Raw genomic sequence first — 5,570 nt, forward strand, 5'->3', positions numbered from 1 at the left:
CCTCCTTTTTTGGGGAGTTTTTCCTTATCCGCTGCGAGGGTCATAAGGACAGAGGGATGTCGTATGCTGTAAAGCCCATCCGCTGCGAGGGTCATAAGGACAGAGGGATGTCGTATGCTGTAAAGCCCTGTGAGGCAAATTGTGATTTGTGATATTGGGCTTTATATATAAAATTGATTGATTGATTGATGTTACAGCAGAGAGACTCATACAATCAAGGATGATGGTTAGTGTTGGCCACAGAGGAAGACGGCAGCGGCAGAGCAGGGTGGCAAGGGTCACGGCCAGGACAGAGGGAGGTCGGAAAAAGATGAGAGACCATACCATGAAGTGCATGATCAGTTGCACCCCAAGGTAGGATGTGTCCAAGACCCACAGATTCTGCAGGGGTGAGAATTAAGTTCAATTGGATCTTGTGATTGCACTGTGTAATCATGTAATCCCATTCTGGTTTTCCTGTAGTGTGTGATCATATTTTATTTGTGTCTTGTGTGTTTGGTGTAACCATTTTGCTTTTTTGCTGCCGTCTTGGCCAGATCACTCTTGGAAAAGAGGTTTTAAATCTCAATAAGTTTTTTACCTGGTTAAATAAAGGATATTGATTGATATTGATATTGGGTGCAAGTACCCCAATACCAAGGGCACAAGACAAATCCGAGTCGTACAGGAGGGAATTGGAGGATGAGAAGGTCAGGCTAGGAAAGTCACTGAATGACCTGGAATGACTGATAGCAACACAGATCGACGATATGTCAAATATCCCCCGTCAATTCACTTCCGACTGGAGATCGAGCGGCCACCATCGCCCTGCAACCTGTTGATGGCAGCAGACATCCAAGGGCTGGGAACCCCAGAATGTGAATGCTGGAAGAGCTATTGCAGCAGTGGGATGAGTCCACAAGACAGCATGACAAGAGAGTGGAACGAATGGCACAAGCTCTTGACCAATTAGACGGTTGGATAGCTTGAATTTTCCCCAGGAAAAAGATGGCATCTTTTCCCCAGGAAAAAGATGGCAGGTTCCCAAAAGCACATCACTGTGCAACTTCAAGGTACCTTAGAGACGAGTAAGAGTGAGCTAGATTGTCTATCCTCTGAATGAAGGAAGGTAGGCACAAGCAAGAAACCTACTGGAAGAGAGCGTAGAGAAAGAAGAGATAAGGGGTTCCTGAGTGATGGTGGTGACTGGATGATGCTAAGAGGCTGAAAGAAAGTCAGTCGACCAACCTTTTCTGCTGACGAAAGTGACACAGAGGCAGAGTTTATATGCCCCCTAGTGACAAAAGCCTCAGGTCGGACCCAATACGAACCGTGGCCCTTCATGGACATGATAGGTCTGGCTGAGCATCTGCCGGTCCTTACAGATGGAACTGATAAATGGATAATGGTACTGGAAGAGACCACGGCAGGTATACGCCTAGTGCTGGGAGACGTCAAGGCCTTAGTTTGGAAGGTATCGTAGTAGGGTGTGGCAGCACACAGACATTGAGAGACGATGAATGTCCCTCCAGGTTCCTGCACAACTTCCAACGAAGATGAAAGGAGGAGACTGGAGAGGCATAGAATGTAAATAAAACAACTCAGAGCCTATTCAAAATGATGGTTAAAAAAGCTATGCCTGAGGAAGTACAGCAACACCTAGATGGTGTTGGGAATCAACATATATTTACCTCACACGGCGGCACCAAATATGTTGGGGTCAACACACTAGGTTTCACCCGGAGGCACCAAATATGTTGGGGTTTATTTGGCTATCGGAAATAATTAATAATTATTATTAATAATTAATTATTATGTTAAATACTGTGACTCGTGGGGCACCATTCCTGTAAAGGGAAAAATGATAGCCAGTTAAAGATATCAGTCTCATAAAATACGCTAAACTATTAATTTGGAGTTTGATTAATAATTAAATGAATGACAACAACCAAAATTAACAGTAACGCCTGAAGGATTTCGGAGTTCTTGACGCAGCAGAGGTTGACTATTCATTCACTCTTGTGCAACATTAAACAGACAGCAGGCATGATTCCAAAGAATGATATTTATTCACAAATTAGCAAAGCAAACCAAAACACACAAATTCTAACTAACTATATACAAGCTTGGTGTGTATATGTGTGTGCGTGTGTGTGTGTCTGAGAGAGAGAAAGAAGAGAAAGACAAAGGTGGGTGTGGTGATCTAGGAGGCCTACAAAACAAAATGGCTGACAACAGAGAACTACCAAAATGGCCGAATCAAGGCTGCTTCAGTTTTCGGAGGAGGTGTTTGTCTGACCGTGTGGTCAGGACGAAGAAAAAGGAAAAGAAGCGGGAGCTTTGAAATGCCTGTTTGGGTGTAGCTCTGTTGAAAGCCTGTTTGTTAATGAGTCACTTGGTGGTGTGCTGCTTTTGTTAGCCGGCAGAAGTCCTTTGTCCTTTGTTCCGAAGGTTCTGATCCAAGGAAGCTGGTCGCTCGGGGTCCTTGCAGAGTTAGACGCTGGGTGCTAACTCACTTAGTTCCTTGTTGCTGGAAAGCTAGTTGCAATGGCCTTGTGTTTGCAACAGAGTCTGTNCTCCCGTGGAGATGGGTGTCGCATAGCCCTCTTTGTTTGAAGACATAGAGCATGGGTGTCGCATAGCCCTCTTTGTTTGAAGACATAGAGCATGCAGAGGAAAAAACCTTTAAATTGTCCCGTGATGATTTTACCAAATGATAAATCATCTGTGGTCCTGTGAATCCCAACAATGGCATTGTGGGGCTGAAAGGTGTAATGGCCAATGTTCTCAGAACATATTGCCCACCACGTGGAGCACTACAGGAGAGAGAAGAAAAAACAGGAAGATGAAAGAAAGCAGCTGGCCAACAAACTGACACAGCTGCAACTGGGGGAACTGGTCAAGCAAGTGAAGAAAGAAAGGCAGCTCCCCAGATTGTTCAGCCACAAACTACGTCCCAAATTGTAGAACAAACAACCCTCTCAGGCCCGGACTCAACAGAACATGTCACTACACATCACCACTATTACCACCCACGCCAAACGCCGGGCAACAACAACCAGTGATCTATGAGGGGACGAGGTCGAGGTATGCCTAGAGGAGGCGCAGCAAACCGTTGAGGATGGAGAGGGGGTCCAGCCTTTCAACCGTCCCAACAATCTTACCAACAAACCGCACCCTATCATTCACCGGGCCCGCAAGACATGATTGCAAACCACCAAGGAACAAATCCAGCTGTGTCAGATAATGTGTGCTGGGGGTGCGGTCAACCTTTACACTGATGAAGTGACTGCTCTGTCAATCCGTGGCTGGGTCCTGCAGAGAACTGGCCTAGCGCAGAACAGGGGTGCATGGTAGGGTTGCCTAGAGGAGCCAGAGGGGGAAATAATGTCAGCAGTCATCTCGTTGCAACCACATGATGAACCAACCATACCAGTTGTAATACACGACCACAAATACCCTTTCATGGTAGACACAGGTGCTACATATTCATGCATTGGGAAAGAAGGCTCCAGATTCCCCCTCTCCAACTCATCAATAAAGACAATAGGCTTCTCTGGGAAATCGCAAGTAATACCGTTAACAGAGCCTGTCCCAATGCTCATTGCAGGGAAAATCATACTTGCATCCTTGCTCTATTCAGCTTACACCCCAGTAAACCTGCTGGGAAGAGACATATTGTGCCCACTCAAAGCTAAGATCATGTGCACACAAGATGGACTATCTTTGGACTTCCCCAAAGACCCACCACAAGACATGATGCCACAACTGCTCCAAGAAACTGAAGTAGAGACACAGCAAGCACTGGTATACTGGCTTCAGTAAATGCCAGAAGAATCCCACCTCAAACACCCCCACTCTGCCAATGCATTGCACACTCATGTATGACCTTGATCAGACTCACGTAGATTATCAAGAATGTTGGGATGCAGTACTCAATAGAAAACCATGCCTCATCACAAGTGAAGACATACACTTGGGACCACAGGGGGCTGCAGCAGCAGTCCACCTTCCAGAAGATTTATCTGGATGGTTCCAAGTGCCAAATTCTATACCACACGTCACACTGCTGGTGGCTGATGGTTATGAGTCACACCATCTGGGCCCTATGATGAAGTGTGCACTGCAGGTGCGGGAGTGGCTACCCACTGGTAACAAGTACATTCACATTTCTAAAGATAAACAATATGTCAGAATCTCGGTCAAGACTGGCGATGAGGCAGTCGCAGACAAGGTATTGGTAGATGGAAACACACCTATACATATGATAGTAGCAGCTGAACATGAACATCTGCTAAATCAAGTTCAACAACAGTTGTGGACGGCTCACAAGACAGATGTCGGGTTAATCAAATCAGCTCAACCTGTTCACATCACATTGAGACCACACATTAATTTACCTTTTCAAAGACAATATCCCCTCAAGCAGCATGCTGGTGAAGGTTATCAGGTCAACAATCGAAGGATTGGTAGAAGCGGGGATATTGGTTAAAACCAGGAGCCCCTGCAACACACCTATCTTTCCCATCAGGAAAAGATTATAATTCAAAAAGATTATCGTTTAGTACATGATTTAAGAGCAATTAATGCCATAGTGGATGCAGAGACACCACATGTCCCAGATCCACATACTTTGTTTTTAAACATACCACCTGGTACTCAGTGGTACACAGTCATTGATTTGTGTTCTGTTTTTTTCAGTGTGCCTCTGCATCCGGATTCTCAATACCTGGGGCGGCAGTAGCTCAGTCCATAGGGACTTGGGTTGGGAACTGGAGGGTCGCCTGTTTGAGTCCCCGTCCGGACCAAAATATGGAGCGTGGACTGGTGGCTGGAGAGGCACCAGTTCACCTCCTGGGCACTGCAGAGGTGCCCTTGAGCAAGGTACCAACCCCCCAACCGCTCGGGGCGCCTCACCAAGGGCAGCCCCCTCACTCTGACATCTCTCCACTTTGTGCATGTATAGGTCCTGTTTGTGCATGTGTGTGTCTTTTGGACCTGTGTGTAATTGACAAGCAAGAGTGAAAACATTGAATTTCCCCTCAGGGGGATTAATAAAGTAAATAAATTTAACTTAAACTTAAAACTTTGTGTTCACATATGAAGGCCAACAGTACACGTATACTCGCTTGCCCCAGGGCTTCTCCGACAGTTCATCGATCTTCAACTGAGTGCTGACACAGGACTTGTCATATCTTGCTGTGCCAAGTACGGTGTTGCAATATGCAGATGATTTACTCATTTGTAGTTCCACAAAAGAACAATGTCAAAAATATTCTGTTGCGGTACTCACAGCCCTGGCAGAAGGAGAGCATAAAGTCAGTAAAGATAAGTTGCAATTATGCCAGTAGTCAGTGGAGTACTTAGGTAGGAGGCTGAGCGGTGACAAAAGATGTATTGCACCATCTCAGATGGAAGTAGTGATCAAACCCCCACAGCCGCAAATGATGGGCCAGATGTTGTCTTTTCTGGGTATGACAGGGTACAGTCCACCGATTATGCCATAAAAACTGCCCCACTTAGGGCCTTAATAAGAGCAGCAGGTCAGACCAACAATGCAGCACAGTTACCTTGGTCAAAGGAAGCGGAAG

Source organism: Epinephelus moara, chromosome 6 (assembly GCF_006386435.1).
Source record: "Epinephelus moara isolate mb chromosome 6, YSFRI_EMoa_1.0, whole genome shotgun sequence".
Classification (NCBI taxonomy): Eukaryota; Metazoa; Chordata; class Actinopteri; order Perciformes; family Serranidae; genus Epinephelus; species Epinephelus moara.